General features: G+C 39.3%; 1 protein-coding gene across 1 annotated transcript in view; it reads left to right on the forward strand.

Annotated features, from left to right (window-relative positions):
- Positions 1-7983: 7983 nt before the first annotated feature.
- The window catches only part of si:ch211-269c21.2 (carbohydrate sulfotransferase 8), a 60254-nt gene continuing 50809 nt past the window's right edge, over positions 7984-17428 (forward strand). Inside the window, exon 1 of the mRNA XM_036568309.1 lies at positions 7984-8263. The gene's annotated coding sequence lies outside the window, so the exon portion shown is untranslated. The remainder of the gene's footprint in view (positions 8264-17428) is intronic.

Here is a 17428-nt window from a genome sequence, read left to right on the forward strand (position 1 = left end):
CATGCCAGGAACAGCGGTCTGACAGCAGTGCTGATACCTGGATACAAATATGCGCAATATAGAAATAAGACAGTATGTAAGCACCAATACAGCACATTTTAATAAGAGTTATATTAAAGGATTCGAAGACAGTGAGACAGATTTGTCTGTTAATTTACAGCTTTGTTATGAAGTAACTGAGATCATCACTACAGAGACTCATGAAAGGCCAAATTTTGTGGTTTTAAAACCACATATGGATAACAGTATCTTCATATTCGTATCACCTCAACACCAGCACCGCTATTTGGTGAACTAGATTGGAATGTTCATTGTAAATTTATTGTATGGTTAGTCCAGCACGTCAACCCAAGATTCTGCAACAAACGCCAAAATTCTAATGTTAAATATTAGCAATTATCTTTACACTGTTCCAGATGACAAGCCAAATGAACCAGTATGAATTAAGGAGAACATTCTAGAACCGTGTTAATGGGGCAGAACATTCTTTGTCTTTGTTCATTGTTGAGAATCTCAACAATCACACACTGGTATGACACACCAACCCAGCGTTCAAGTTTGTTAGCGTTTGTTTGTGAGTTTAGACCATGGCTTCAACATGTGGTGGTAGTATGAGGTAAGACTGATTGGGCGGAGGGGGACTCTGAGAATGCGGGCTGGAGTTCTGGGCAGCCACACCCCCTCATAGCTGTAGCAGGACTGATGTAGGACTGAGGAACAGGGAGGAGATGGGGTGACGGTGGGGACTGCAAACCTTCATCATGGGAATGGAAGGTGAGGATGTGAATTTATAGGGCGTTAGATTGGAAGAAGGAGGGGTTTCAGACATGTTCCTCCCCCTAAACGTCAGTTATAACATAACTGCATGTGTAGAACACCGGGTTGGTGTGATCTCAGTTTTACTGTTGTGTTTATAGCGGAGTGATGCGCTCCTCATTAAGCATTACCACACATTTACCTGTAGCTACTTTAACCACACAGTATAAAGAGTCTGTCCTTTCAGAACTCATTTGGCCAAACAATAACTGATACAGATCCATTCAAAAATGGCAATTTTTGTCAAAAGGTTTTCTGTCCATATTTACATTTGTGCCACTAAGCAGACACTCTTATCCAAAGTTACGAAAGTGCTTTGTTGTCCACTCTATCAATAGCTAGAGCAAATAAGTAGAGCACAAGTGCACAAACTTTTTGGCCAATTAGTACAATGTTTGTGCTGGGCTGAGGGCCAAAAAGACAAAACATCATACAAATGTGTGGTATGTTTTAAATCAAGTTTGTAGAAACATATTTTCTCAAATTTCAAAAGGAAAATAAAAATGTAATAAGTTATACATAACAGTGGTTCTCAAACTGGTCCTCAGGGACTTCAAGACAGTCCATATTATGCTCTATCTCTACATGTTTCAAGTTGGGTTGGTACAAAAATCTAGACTGTTGGGGTCTCTGAGTAGTTTGAGACCCTCTGATATATAGTATAAAAATATGTTCTTTTATTGGGTGTGAGGGTGAGTAGCGTTCTGGCATGCCAAATCAAACTGGGCTATAGCCTAAAGTTAACCTTGAGCTAAGATACTTCCGGAAACAAGGATTAGTGCTGATCCTTAGATCCAAACAATAGACAGTACAGAGATTTCATAAGTGCAATTAAAAGATGTAAGTGCAAGATTAGTGTCCATTTAAATGATTTGCAAAGAAGACTTGGTGGAGGACCTTCGTTCCTGCTTGCCAGGACAGAGAAGACACTTCTCTTCTCTTGAAGGATGGCGGGTCAATCTGATCTATACTTGAAGCTTGAAGGGTTCCAGGTATGGATCGGACTTTGACCATTGCCGTTAGGTTTGGAGGGGCTGGTCCAATTTTGGCATCAGGGTTTTAAATCTGATGTGGGCAGCTACAGGAAGCCCAGTGAAGGATATGCAGCAATGCAGTGATGTGGGTGAACTTAGGAAGACTGAGTACAGATATGCTGTTGCATTCCGGATCAGCTGCAAGAGCCCGATGTAGTAGGAAGATCAGCCAGGAGATAGTTGCAGTAGTCTCAAGTTTCAGGATGACTCACCTGGACACACTTGGAATGTTCCAGAGGCAAAACCTTTACAACTGGGTCAGGTTTGCAACATAAGTTGAGAACAGAGGCAGCAGCCTGTAGGTGCTGGGATGTAGAAGTTCGTCTTGCTGGGATTCAGCTTAAGGTGGTGGGGCTGTCATCTATGAAGAGATGTGGGTGAGACATGCAGATACAAACATAGAAACCTGTGTGTCACAAGGTGGGAGGAAAAGTATGAGCTGAGTGTTACCATGTGAAGATATTACATCACCAAGAGACCAAGTATAAAGTGAAAAGTGAAGAGTACCAAGCACGGAGCCTTGTGGGACACCGCTGGAGAATCCGCAAGGAGCAGATGTGAATTCTCTCCATGTTACCTGAGAATGTTTTCAAAATGTTTCCCATTCATGCTGAAATGCACTGGGAGAACAGCTGTTAAGCATGCAAATACTACCAAAGCCACAAAATTTATGCAGTTCCCACTGAGCATTTGGTTGTGGTTAGCATAGATGGCAAAGTGTTTTTGTATTAGTGTGGGCAAGGGCCAAGAGAGTGAAGTGAGTGGATTTATGCTCTGTGTCACTTGCCACAAACCAGAATCACTTTATTTCGCCAAGAAGGTGACACATACAACGAAATTGTCTCGGTGTGAGCACACATAAATGACATGACTAAACAGAGCAGACATGCAAACAGACTGTTAACAAGTATTTAGCTGAGGGAAAATTAAAATAAAAATACAATAAATAGAATAAAGAATAATGAATAACAAAGATCCATGGAGGAGCTAAAGTGCGAATATCTGTACATATACAGATAAGAATATCTATACCTATGAGGGTCTGATGACATACACTAGAAAAACTACTATATACAGAATATTACAGAATGATATGAATATTTACAGAAATCAGTACCACTTTAGAATGAGACTACCTTTATAAGGAGTTTATCAATTGTTTAAAAATAGTTTATTAATGGTTGGTAATCGGGTCATACACACCTTAAAAACATTAATAAGCAGTTACAACACATAAATAAAGGGGAAACAGTGACTTGTTGTTTAGTATAGTAAATAGTGAACACATTTGTCTATGCTGTGAAAGCTCGGTTGTTGCTGGGTACTGATCTTACGTTGTCTTTTTCATCAGACAGCATTAAACCTGCCAAGTTCATCACATATTCATGTTTATCAGATGTAACAGCTCACTTTTGCCCTTTTTATTAATGTGTTATAACTGTTTATTCATGCTTTTTAAGGTGTTTATGACCTAATTAATAACCGTTAATAAACTAAGTTCAAATAATTCATAAACTATTTATAAGGATAGTCTTATTCTAAAGTGGTACCCAGAAATGTAACATCTGTACAGTTGTGCAAATATCAGTATGTTATAAAGGAGTTAGTGTAAAACAGTAAGGAGGTTCGATGGTTTAGTTTAAGCTTAAAGTGTGAGGAGTCCACTGTGGTAAATGAGCCCTACAGCTCTGGGGAAAAAGCTGTTAGCATGTCTGGTTGTGCTGGCTTTGATGGGCCTGAACCTTCTTCCAGAGGGGAGTGGCTGGAAGTGGTGATGTCCAGGATTAGAGGGGTCAGCTGTAATATTGACGACACACTTTGTCACCCTGCTGTTGTAGATGTCCTGAAGCGCTGGCAGACTACATCCAATGGTCCATTTCACTGTCCTGATTATGCGTTGGAGTTTGGCTCACTCTTGTGAGGTGGAGGAGCCAAACCAGATGGTTATGGATAATGTGAGGATGGACTCAATGAGTGCATTTACAGGCACTCAATAATCCGATCATAATCAGATTTCTGCAGCTATCCGATTATTAAAATGGTTGTGTAAACACTATACTTCAATCTAGAAATCTGATTAAGAAATCTGATAAAGAGAGCTGGATTTTAGCTCAGTGATCAGATTTCTCAGTGCATCTAAATTCTTACTTGAATTTTTTCGGATTTCTCAGTCTGCACATGTGCGGAACAGACCGCTGTACTGGAAATAAGCAACCAGCGTTGCTGCGAGACACAGCAAAACAATTTGGGAACAAAACTAAAACCAAGTACATTCTCAACGAAATGAAGGTTTTAAATATTCTTTACTTTCTAGATGATGTATGTTCATATTTTCAGGTAAAGTGGCGCGATGTGTTTTAAAAAAAAAGCCGCAGCATGAAGTTTTCTTCTTCTGTGAGTTTATTGGCTGGTTGCAAAGCAGAAATCCAATTACTGCCTGACTCATGTAGACCTGGAGTTTTCACAGGATCTGATTACTCAAGTGCATTTAAACGCATTGATTGGATTACTGACAAAATCTGATTTTCTGCAGTTATCGGATTATTAAGTGCATGTAAACGCACTCAGTGATTGATGTGTAGAACTTGAGCATCCGGGCTCTGTGGCAGGTTGAATTTCTTCAGCTGTCTCAGGGAGAAGCACTTTTTTTAGAAAACTGGAAGCAGTGAAAGTGTGTGAGGGAAGGGGAAGAAAGAACAATGTGTCTCAGGAGAAAGTAAGTAAAAAGTAAAAGAAGTGACAGAAAAGGAACCAGCGTGTTTATTTAAGTTGTGTGAGAATCGCAGACACGTAAGAACAGAGTTTGAGCTGAAAGAAAAATGAAATGAACCTCTTTTGGGAGGTGCTTTTGGGCTTTCAATTTCCTGCTTTCTTTAATAGTTTCAGTCGAGAGCCATTATAAGTTGATATAAGTTGAGTTTTCTAAACACGCGGGTGGGAGCAGCTTTGCTGTACAGTGCTTTTAAGAACCTCCCCAGGCATTTGTTAAAATCACTCACCAGACATCATACACAAAACAGGAAGGAGGGAATGTACCAAACCGGGGCTTCGTCTCGCATACATTGATAACGTGTCTGGAATCTTTGGCTGTATTGCTGCTCCTCACTTTCTGACTTCTCCTAGCAGCAAAGACATGGAGAAAAGTTATGGATGTTGGAACAGACAGGTCATGTGCGCAGAAAGCAAATGAGCTGGGGTACAACTGAAGGGCAGTGCTGTGCTCAGACATCTTCCTGAATCTCCAAGATCTCAATGTTTTAGTCCTATTGTTATGAATTATTTATCTGCCCAACGTGTATTTCTACGGCATCGGTTAATTGAATCTTCATATGAAGAACGATTTGATAGGCTGGAGTAAATCTGTGAAATTGTTTTTGAATGTTGAGACAAAAAAGTGGTGATGTTCTCGTAAACAAATGAGGGAAAACAACTTCATCAAATGAAGTGGTCAAAGAAGGAGAAATTAATCATGGAGCAGGAAAGGCCATCAGCTTTGTTTCCGAGCCGAAAACTGATTTGAGCACTGGAGGGACGAGCAAGAGGCCATGAATCCTAAAATCCATACTCCATTGTCTCTTTCTACCTCAGTCGAAAAAACAGTGCTTTATCTTTTGGGCGCTGATATGAAATACATAAATATAACATTGCTGTGGTGGGGTGGTGAGGTGGTGGTGGTAGTGATCACTGTGCAAGTGAGGAAATAAAAAAAGCTGGCTGTAGCTTAATGCATTAGAGAATCAATAGACATGCAGAGCTAAAGCCTCCTGCAACTGCCGTCCATAGATCATTCGAGCATTTTGGCTATTGAGCTTTGTTGTTTTTGGATGCATTGAAGTCAGTGTTTGCAATAATGCCATAAATAAAACTGGGTGAATAATGCACTACATTGTGGGCTGTTATTGACACAAATGTCAATGCGGTATGAAATGAAGTAGTACATCATTTGAAACAAAGGTCTTGGAGGGGAATGTAGTTACTGGGGAATGTGCTACAAAGCGTAGACTATGGAGACACGACTTCCTTACAGAAAATATCAATTCCAGCACCACTGTACATCATCTAGCTGAGTCTTGACAAAAAAAGCCCAACTTCTTCAGACTTCAGAGCCCCTTCAGAGGTGCTTTAACCTCCTCAGTCCCGAGGCTGGACGCTAACAAACAATGTTCTGTTATAAAACATGTTCTCTGCTGCATATCTAATAACATAACACATCATTTTTTTATTTGCTGGGAGAGATATAATATTCAGTGTCTAGTATACTGGACAGTTGGACAAAGCACATACACTGATTTGCATTACCATGAATGGACAAGTGGTTTAGTTTTTAGTCTGATCCTGTCGGTGATAATAAATATGTTCTTTTTTCAAAATCTTGCAGATGTTATATGTCTAATTCCAAAGTCCAGTATACCGGACAGTCAAATAAACTGAAATAAAACAATTTTATCCCCATCATCTACTGTCACTCCTAAATACACAATAGCACACAATACACATTCTACTTTTAATAAAATAAATAAAAAATCTTGATTGTGTTTTGTAATGCAGGTGTCTATTATGCTAATCAAAGCATGGTTTCCTACAGTGAGTCCAAATGTCCAGATTTCCAGACATTAAAATGTCTTAACAAATTGTGCATTTAAAAAATAAAAAAAACATCCATTATTTCCTCTTTATCTTTCACAACAGAGACTTTTTGGAATGACATACATACAAAAACATTTGTGAAATAGCTATAAATGTATATACATGTAATATGTATACATGATAAATTAGAAACTGCGTTTCTGTTGCTCTTGTAGGCAGTCAGCGACCAATGTTTCAAAATTTCTGAATAATTCAGTCCTTGAGATCTAAACAGAGTCATTCGGAGTTAATTTTATGTGAAGTGATTCATTGTAGAGAAACTTACAGGCTCTGATTTCTTTGCAGTGGTGATGACAGAATAGCTTTTTTATTTACTCTCCAAAAGCACCAGTGAACCTACACGTGTCGTCTGAGTTTTATATGTAATGTTAATCATGGTAAAACAGGACTATTTTGCCTTACAATATTCTGCATGTACCCCTTTGCCATGAATTGATTAAAAAATAATTCCAAATACATTTTAAGCCAAAACCTGATCACAAAACTATCATAAAACATTGTGTCAGATCAGGTAACCATTTCTTGTAATACCTTTCTGTGTGGAAGCATTCAGAGGCATTAAACTCTTCAGACGTCTGGTTCCTATCACCACCACTGTAAACAATTTTGACTCGGCAAGTTTCTCTAGACCAGGGCATTTCGCACCAAACCACTCTGAGTGATTTTGTTTACATCTCAACCACTTAATCATGTAGGTTTTTCAGAAAAATCGGTGGAGTTCCCCTTTAATACCTTTGATTTGAGAAGAAAGGTTTAGGAGGTTGATTTTATAGACAAGTGTCTATAAAATTTTGGACATCCCGCGGAGAAGAAAGTGCATTGTGGTGTGGCTAAAAATAGAATAAAAGACTGTGAATCAGATTTTCTTTAATTGAATTTGGGGCGGTGGCGGTACATTAACGATAAAACTGCCAACTTGGCAACGGTTTCCCAGACGCTTATTTTGCAGCCGTTGCTTGGCAATATCGGCGTCCCTAGAGAGGGCGCGAGAATAGAAGCAGAGATGCTCGAGCTCTGATCCAACTAGTGATGGGAAGTTCGATTCAATTTTGCGAACCGAATCTTTCGAACAGCCCCAAACGTCCGATTCTGCGATTCATTGATTCATTGATCAAGCCAACTTTACTCTCATCCCCTCAGTGTTCAATTCAGCAAGTGAATCTCATGTCAACAATACATCGGCACGCTAGAACAACGCGGAGCCGTCCCTCTAAAGCACAGACACAGAGAAAGGACGCCAGCTTTAGTGTAAGGATAGCAAAAGTCAGCGAATCCAGTGTCCTGGGTATGTTACGAAGTGGTATTTTATGAGGTTAATTTTCATAACTTTGTTAACAGCTTTACGGATCTACGACACACAAACATCGCGTAGAAGCTTCACAAAAGTTCGGTTCAATTGGAACCGTGAATCGGTTATGGAAAGGAGCCCAGTTCTAAAGAACCGATTCGTGCGCGAGTCGGACATCGCTAGTTTCAACTTCACAAGTCACCGCTCGGAGGAGAAGAGGCGCCTCAGGATGTTCACACACACGACACGCCGTTAGACAGGCGGTAAAGTTAGACATGGGGGTCGTGAGCGTCGTCGACTCAGACTATTTTTGTTCAAGCAGTCCTGAGGTGTGTTTATTTTGAGCCATGTTCGAGTTTGGGACTCGTATTCGCCTCACTTGCTGAAGCGTATTTGGCGACTCGTTGAATTTACTCGAGGTAAAGTGGGACTCACAAGTAGCTACACGGACTTTCTCAGCCTTATGAAGACAATTGAGGTCAGTTTGTATTTCTTTTTTATATTTCTATATGTATAAAATGTATTTTTGTGAGGTTATTTTTGTGAGGATTTGTGTCCTTGACGGGACTTCTGCTCTGAGGAATCCGAGTGATTTAACTTAGCTCGGTCTTAAAACAAGACAAACGTTGAAGAGGCTAATAACTGATGAAGATAGTTAAACCAGAATGAATACTGATTTACATTAGTGCAATTATTTTAGGTGTCGCTAAACAGCAGTACAACCAATATTGCCTTACAAGCTCAGTAGCTAGCATACAACTTTTCTCATTGTGCTACAATTGTTGTAATAAGTGCAAGCAAACGCGCTATTAAGTGTTTATAACTAGGATCACAATTTGTTAGAATATCCTTAAGCAGGAGAGGCGTTCACTTGTCTGTAAACGCGTTAATTGTGTAGTTTTTGTCTGTAAATGTATGCTTTAGAGTGTACCATGTTTTAGTGTGGACAGTGATAAATAATATGATGAGATAATTTAAAGGTTTTTAATCTGGTCAGAAAAGAAAATAAGACAGTAATACTGCAGAATAGACCCCAGAACGGTGGCTTAACTGGTTATTATGGTTCAGTATACCTTTCAGTCAAGCAGTGCTTAATGATAAGCAGAAAGGCTGCTGCTCTTAGAGGAAGACTTGACTTATTCTCTTTTTCTTTCTTGCACCATGTTTAGACATAAAGTGTCTGAAGTTCTGTCCTGTGTTTAGATCTTTACAATATCACTCCTTCAGAGACGGGAGCGTTACGTAACATTAATTCACTGTCTTATGGGGAGAGACAAAAGGCACGTTTCCTCACTTCCTCCCTCCGCCTGTCAGTGATTTGAGAGATCTTCTCTCAGATTCCTTTGAATTATTTCTCACCAGGCTATAAATAGGGCTGCCGTACTCCCACCACTTTCTGCACTGGAAATGGATGCAGTCTAAGAACAAGGCTTAGTGGATCGGAGCTCTTTCCCAAGACGAAAGCAGTGGCTCAGGTTTTGATTGGTGCATGAACAGTTCAGTGGTTTTACGTATCGCTGATTGTGCCAAGGAAACTAGTGTGACGTGTGATTTTGCCCAGGAATGAGCACGTGCAAGTGTTTAGATGGTTCACATGGATGGTTTCTTGTAACTCTCATTCTGTCTGGCTGTTCGAGTTCATATTTTCCACATGTACCATCTATAGTGTCCCTTGTAGATGCAATTCATAAATGCGGCCAACAAAATTTCCTTTTATATCACAGACACAGGTCCCAAAGGCTTGAATTACCGCACAGAGATGCTGCCTCCAAGCTGCCATCTGTCTCTAAACGATCAACAAAGATGATCCTCCAAAAAGCTTTTGGCATGCCAGGCAAGCCTGATAACAGGGTAATAGATTTGTTATTAGGAATCACTCACAGCTTGTCATTTATAAAAACCACAGCGGTCTTCAGAGACCGATGTGTGGCATATCAGACGACAGAAATGGTATCTGTCTGTCTCTTTTAATGAGGAAAAGGGCACCTTTTAATTATTCATCTGGGATGTCAATGTATTCCTTAAAGGCGGTTATTCAGAGTGCAACCAGTGAATTATAAATGACTGAGAAGCAGTTTCCCCTCCCACGGAGGCTTAGTTTATTTGGTTGGTTAGCGCGCCGTTATCATTTGAGAGCTTTTATACCAGCTGGCATTTACCGTTTTGGCATTTGAGTTGAAGGTGATTTCTCTGTCTGCTGATGTTGTGTCTAATGGCCTCCTTTAATTCCAAGGAAACCACACTTGTGGGGTATCTCATACATTTTTTAGCGCCATGCTAATGGATGTTTGCTGTGCGTGGAGGGTGTGTAGAGCTGCTTAAGGACAGGAACCATAGTGGAAGTGGACTGAAACTGAGATTTGACTCGAGTCATTTTTCACTCAAGACTGAATAATTTGGCAGTGGTGTGGCAGGCTGTTTATGCTCACTTTGGTAATTCATGAATATTAAATCAGTTGTGACCATAGTGAAGTACCGTTCCTGCTGTTACACTGTCCCTGTCCTTCATAACGAAACTATAGTGCAAGGCAGAGTGCATTAATGTTGTTTCTCTAAGCACATGATAGAACATGTTATACTGGTAAATGAATATTATTATAAGTGATAAAGTAATAAACAAAACAGCACATTTTGTTGTTAACAAGTATAAGTTGGTAGAGTTATTGAAGTGGAATTCTACTGTATAAAAATATTCATGACAGTACCTCTTTTTTTTTTGACCCAGTTTTCTTCCCAGTTTAGTCAAGGCCGGTTCCCACTTTCTACCTCACACGATGCTACCATGCTGTGAGGGTGAATCCCAGCATGTGTTTGCATGTAAAGCCAGCTGCTGTATCTTTTTGAACTGTTGCTAACACGATGTCACTGGACATTGGACAGCTCAACACGCTTGGAGGAGAACACTACCTGACAGTTTGTTAATTCTGTTACATCAGCTAACAGACACCCATGTGGGCAGCATCGCAATGAGTGAAGGGGAGGAGGGAGGACCATTTTAGGAAACTTTCACAGCTACCTTGTTTGGTGTGGACTAACCTGTTCTGTCCACCCGTACAGGCGCTTGAGTGTGACTGCTGCACCAGGTGAAGGGGGAAATTCAAATAAGAAGCCCACTGTAGCTTTGTGGAGTTTCTTAAGTATTTGGCTTGTATGTGCCTCCCATATTTTCATGCCTCTGACCATCAGACAGTGTTGGAATTTGGAACAAATTACAGTCATTCATGCTATCAGTACCAGCTGGTCCACGGCTTGTTGTGTGGACACGGAGACCGTAGAGTGCTTGTATCCCTGCCAAATTTCTGACCAAACAAAGAACACAAAGAACACACATGTGTATTATTTGGTGCACTTCAACCATTGCAGTGTGCAACCATCCATAGCAGGTAATAAAGACAGAGTGGCACAAAAGCCCAAACTCTCGTGGGTACATTAGCAAAAACACTGGCTATGAAAACTCAGAGAGAGCGAGGCCGATAACATTTATTAAACCTCCAGCCACGGATGGCTGTGGCATCACCAGGGGTAGAATTGAAAATATTCAAATAATAGCCGCCCTTCTCCCCGCAAAAAGTATAACATTCTTAAGGGTACAACCCACACAGGACGCATGCCAGAGACAGTAACCACTCAGTATCTTTGTAATACTGTACTGCATTAAACCCAGACCACGAAATCCATAGTATGATGTGCAATAAAACACTGAAAAATGTGTCAATCTAAAGTCTTTTAGATCAACAGACAAACACTAATCATCTGTTTTCACCTCAGCTAATATTACTAGCCTGGTCACATCGTATTTTACGTCGAAAACATTGAGTTTGTGTAGAGTTAGTTAAACAGTATCAAATGTGATAAATACACAAAATAATATTGAAAATTTTATTCCATCAGGGATGGGATCTCGAGAACTGGTGCTAAATTGGTACCGATTCCTGACTGATCAGCACCGAAATATTGATAAGCTTCTGCACAAACAGTGCTGTTATCAATATTTATGTAACACTAATTCATTCTATGTAGCAGGCATTTTCAAATGGTTGGAGTGGATCAGTGGGAGGGGCAGTCCGCTCCATGTGATGAAGGCGTTCGTATGCCTCTGACTACCATAAACATTTCGAATGCCGTAATTTTGTGCTTTTTGGTCATGGCTAAATGGGGAAGATGTTCAAAAGTGTTGGCTCACTTTACTAAATTTAATGCTAATGCAGCTAAGTGCAATATATTTAAACCAGTAGTTGAGTGCAAAGGGGGGAACACCAGCAACCTCATGAAATGCTTACAATCTTAAAAGGTGCAGCAGTTTTTGTTCTAATGCCTGAGCCGCCAGCATATAACTGCTGCACCTTTTAAGATGGAATGGGAAAAACAAGAAACTGGCAGATAGGAAGCTGACTTCAGCTTCATAGTTTTAATTCTGGTAGCATTTTTGATAAGGTGATTGAAGCTATCAAAATGTCCTACCTGGAGTTTTATGTAGGGGACTACCTATAAATGTACACTACGGTAGGACATTTCTACAAGGAAGCATGATTCACCACAACACCAGGCACCAGCATTGAAGACATAGGTGCAGCAGCTGCTTTGCTAAAGCAAACACAGTGCACTGCTTGTAAGGATTTCACGAGGTTCCTGGTGTTACCCCCTTTAAGGTGGAACTTAAGGTGGAATGGGAAAATCTGAACAAGAAGCTGGCGGAAAGGAAACCAGTTTCAGCCTTGTGTTAAAACTACAGGTAGGACAGTTTGATGGTCTAAATGTCCTTATCAGAAAATGTTTCCAGCATTAAAAGAGTAATTTGTTTTTTTTGATATCTTAAATCAGCTTATCAGGGGGTTAGTAGTAATATTAAGCTGAGTCTGTTCTGAATTAAAATTCGGTAGCTAGTATAGCATAAATAGCTAATTGCTAGGTAGCCTAAGGTTGAGCTCAGTGTGAGCTGTCCTGACAACAAGGGGTAACTGATTTTGTATTGCTTATGGTTTTTGAATCTTTTCACATCCTTTTTTTAAACATTTTATGTCATATCTTTGTTTGTGCACCAAATTATGGAGAGTAGTATCAATAAGAGTATTGATATGTATTGGTGTCGATAAACAGTGTTGCTTTCGATATAGGTATTGATTAAATCCTAATGATACCCATCCCTCATAAAATCTATATGCGAGTGGAAAAGGATCTTCAGCTTGTTTATCAACACTTTTCTGTGAAGCATCCCATTTGCTATAACTGTGTTTTATACTATCTTCTACGCTGTGCCAGAGATCTTCTGGCACAAGTTGCACAGAGCTTCTTGTCTGGTGTGCCTTAGCTGGCTGCAGTAATCTGTCTATGCTTTCTTCTTTGGTGTTAACAGATAAGAAACTCTGACTGAAACATAACACACAGGCTCTATACTGCCCTCTGGTGGAGTGAAGCGTTCAGACATGTCATGGTTATTAAGTATGGGAATGTATAACATTAGAAAGAATCTAATTTACCTGTAATAATTAGTTTAATAAAAGTTACTATTTGATTATTAAAACATTTGTGAATATTCTAATATTCGAAAAGAGACGCATCATTCTGCCTCTAGTTTTGGATGCACTGTGATGGTGAGCAAGCGAGTGCACATGTTCAGAACTCAATTTAGATCCCTATGGAAATTATTATTATTAATTTGTTTTAAACGAGTAACATTGCGTATTTAAAATGGTAGTTTGTGACACAAACAGAGTACAAATCTGGTTTGGTTTGTCAGAGTATGTTCTATACTTATCAAAACAAAACAATGGGATTTAGAAATTAAAGGAGACGAGTATATTAAAAGGCAGTAATAGCTGCTTTTTGCCTCAGAATTAACGGGAAGAAAAGTTCCTGAAACCAGCTTTGCTTGATGGTGTATTATTTAGTCCTTTATAATAGAGGACTCAGAGCTTTAAAAGTAAACACATGTACATTGTCTTCTTTAAAATACCTCACACATACTCTCTCGCATCCACACAGTATTCCTCAGTGTGTTACTGACTGAGCCTGCCTGGCTTCCTCTGAGCATGAATGTCAAGGACAGAGTTAGACAGCCATGAGAGAAAGCAACAAGACAAGTTCTCACTCTGTATGATTAGTCAGGCCCTATGAGAATGAAGGCTTTGACATTCAATAAAGCGCTCAATGCTCCTCACTGCAGGATGCAGGGCTGGAGTAGAGAGCGGCGCTGAGGGGTGTGAAGGGTTAGGGTTATGGGGACAGAGGCAGCCCCTCTGGATCGCTTGTTTAAAGATCATCACAGGCCCAACAGCTGGCTCGGAAGGCGCTCGCTGCTTGCTTCTGCACAGGCCAGTATTAGTGTGTGATTGATTTCCCTCAGGAGCCAGCACACCTCTTGTGTAAGGGAGGTCAACATATGGTGCTAAGCCTGCTTCTAATACTCTGCATGTGTGTGAGTGTTGATTTTTAGCACTTTGTGAGGATCAGATGTCCTCATGAACATGTTAAAGAGGACTGATTATGCTGTATTTTTACTAAAACGTGCATTCAGTCAGTGTTTAAGTACTGACAATATCTACAATATGCTCAGAAATGTGTACTGACATAAAATATCACGATAACAGTGAATCCCTTAAATGGCCAGGGCCCAAAGTTTTATTACACACTTCTGTAACCTAAGAATTTTAGTGCAGTGCAACATTGTGCTCATAGTTTTTGATTGCATATTTTAAATGTGGCTACCAGCACATCGTGACAGTTAACAAAACGAAATATCATGATACATATTGCATATGGTGTCTTCAAGTATCATGATGTATTATCACCCACCCCATTATAGAAATGCGTTTGCTAGGGATGCATGTTTAGAATTGACCAAGATCAGAATCGGCAGATTTGCTCCAAACACATAATCGGCAATCAAACAATTTATTATTTTGATTTTGGCTGATTTGTGTTGTAATTTTTATGCTTATATAGTACACTGGGACTTATTATTATCACATATAAATGTTTAAATAAAGATAATACATATTTGACAAACTATTATATATATATATATATATATATATATATATATATAAAATATGGTACATAATTGTGTATGTAAGTGTGTGTGTGAGTATGAGTGAGAGAGAGAGAGTGAGTGAATGAATGAGCAAGAGAGTGCCTGTGTGGTGCCACAGTAGAGTGTTCGGGTGAGCGAAATTGCGACCGCATGTGTGCATACACGTGAACTCATCACACATATCAGCCAGCAGTGTGAGGGTCAGGTTACTGTGAGTGTATGTGTGTGTGAGAGTGTATGTGTGTGTGTGTGTGTGTGTGTGTATGTGTGTGTGTGTATGTGTGTGTGTGCCTCCGCTTCAGTGCTGTGACTGATGTAATTTTATCTGTCACAACATGAGTCTGTGCTCAGATGCACAGAGGACAGAGAACAGGGCAGAGTGATGACTCTTCTGTCAGCTCTAATCACACTCTTAGCCATATGTAGCGTACAGAGTACAGGACCTGTTTGAGAGCACCCCATGCAGTCTGACCACACAAACACGAGCAGTCTGGGCCGCCGCTGGGCCCTGGCCAGTTAGGGTGTTAAACTTAACATATGATTGCATTTACCTGGCTAATAATAGTTACTATAACAGCTGACAGGAAACAACACTGATACCACAGGCTAATTAACTAGAGGTTAAGGTTTACATTTTACCATTTTTACAGTATTTGCCATGGTTTTCTTTGGCAGATTGAGTTGTCACTAACTAGGTAAATAACCTATAGCAACTAGCACAGCTGAGTTTTTCAGTTGTGGGTTCATGCTGGTTTTCTGTTGTAAGGCATAGAAAAAACATTTGATAAGTAATAGTGAGTGAGTATGCATTGTAAATTAATAAATAAATTAATTTGTGTGTATATATATATATATATATATATATATATATATATATGTACTGCTTTTGTGCAGTAGTTTGTATTTTTACACTCATTTTCTTACAGATAATCCCAATAAAGATAATGAATCAGAGAAAACCAGAAATGAGAAAAATGAAACAAAAACAGTAATTTCTCTGTACAGTTAGCATCAGAAAATGGCTGTGATCTGTAGAGGAAATGGTTTTAGTAGGCTTTCTAAATCCCTAATCCACACAGTAAATATTGCAATCACAATCTCATAGACTCAATATATGGCTTCGTTCTTCAAACAAAAAGTGATTATTTCCCTTCTGCTCTTTGTGTATCTTGTGATAGTCAATGTAGTAGAGCCTCAAAATTCATGGCAGTGATAAGCATGGGTCATGTAAGGACCATTCACATAACTTCCATAGAGTGTCATATTAATTGTGAAGAAATCAAGAAGAAATGTAGTCAAATTCATGTTAAAACATTTACTGTCAGAACTTTACTCTGATATTAAGAATAATATAGATGGATTACAGAGCATTAGTGAACATTTCTGATATATAAGTTGATGCTCCTATTGTTCTCCATATGAGGTGATTTTTCTTCCAGAAGATTCTTCCTCTGTATTTCAGCAATACAGACGTGCAGGAGGTGACTGTGTGAACGAGGCAAATCCAGACGAGACTGGTGAAAGTTAATCTAATGTAATCTACATTTTAAATGTTTTATACAAGGCTTATGCCAACATCTCTTACAGTATTCTCTAGGAATGAGAAATACTGTTTGGTCTTGTTTTTCCAGACACAGATTAATGATATTCCTAGACTAAAATATAACCCAGAATCTTCATTGACAGTATAATTTAGTCCAGCACTGGTGTTTGTGTGGGAACAGTATCCCTGATGTAATCCATAATCCGGGGTCTGTGGTTTTTAAAGGTTTTTAAAGGCCTTTCAGATCTCACAACAATCCATTGTCAAATAAGTAGATCAGTTCTGTAATATTATATGCCAAGAAGATCAGTTCAACCTGTGAATAAAGGTTGAATTGCCTCAGATTTCTTTTCTTGTAAATGTACCGTAATTTTCCTGCTGATCTGAGGGAGCTTGAACTATGAAGTGAAGTAAGAAGAATCGCTAGCCTGCAGAGATCTGATTTCACTTAAAAAAAAGAGAGGTAATCAAATGGGAAAATGAGTGAGAAGCTAAGAATACTGCCTTTATTCAAAGGTAGATTAATTGGACTGTGCTTGCGAATCATGTCACAATACTGATAAAATCAACAGATTTGAAAGGGACTGATATAATAGTTTCACAAAATCAACCAGGCACTTATTTTCTCACAGTGACGTTAAAACATGCAGGGCAGTGATGAATGTGAGAGATTAAAGTTATAGGCAGAAAGAAAAAAAATCTGAGAGGGTTTGAGGGTGTATTGATTTTGCAGTGTGCCGCACTAATCAATGTTAATATGAGAATCAGTAGAATTCACTGGTTTAACAGAGAGAACAAATTGACTCTTAGATTGCGGCTCAGACTGCCTCTGAATGTGATCATGAGTGAACTCCCATTGTCGTCTTCTCATTTAAAAAATAAAGATCCTCTTAAACAAGTTACAGCAATCTGCACTCATTTATATTAAGAATCGCTTAGAAGTGTTTAATGTTAATTCATCTGCTTCTGATAACCCCATGTAAAATCATTGCCATTGAGACCACAACTCTATTTCACAATTAAAGTAAACCTGCTTAAGTAAATAAGGTAAATTGAATTTATTCATAGAG

This window comes from Colossoma macropomum, unplaced genomic scaffold (assembly GCF_904425465.1).
Source record: "Colossoma macropomum unplaced genomic scaffold, Colossoma_macropomum, whole genome shotgun sequence".
NCBI lineage: Eukaryota > Metazoa > Chordata > Actinopteri > Characiformes > Serrasalmidae > Colossoma > Colossoma macropomum.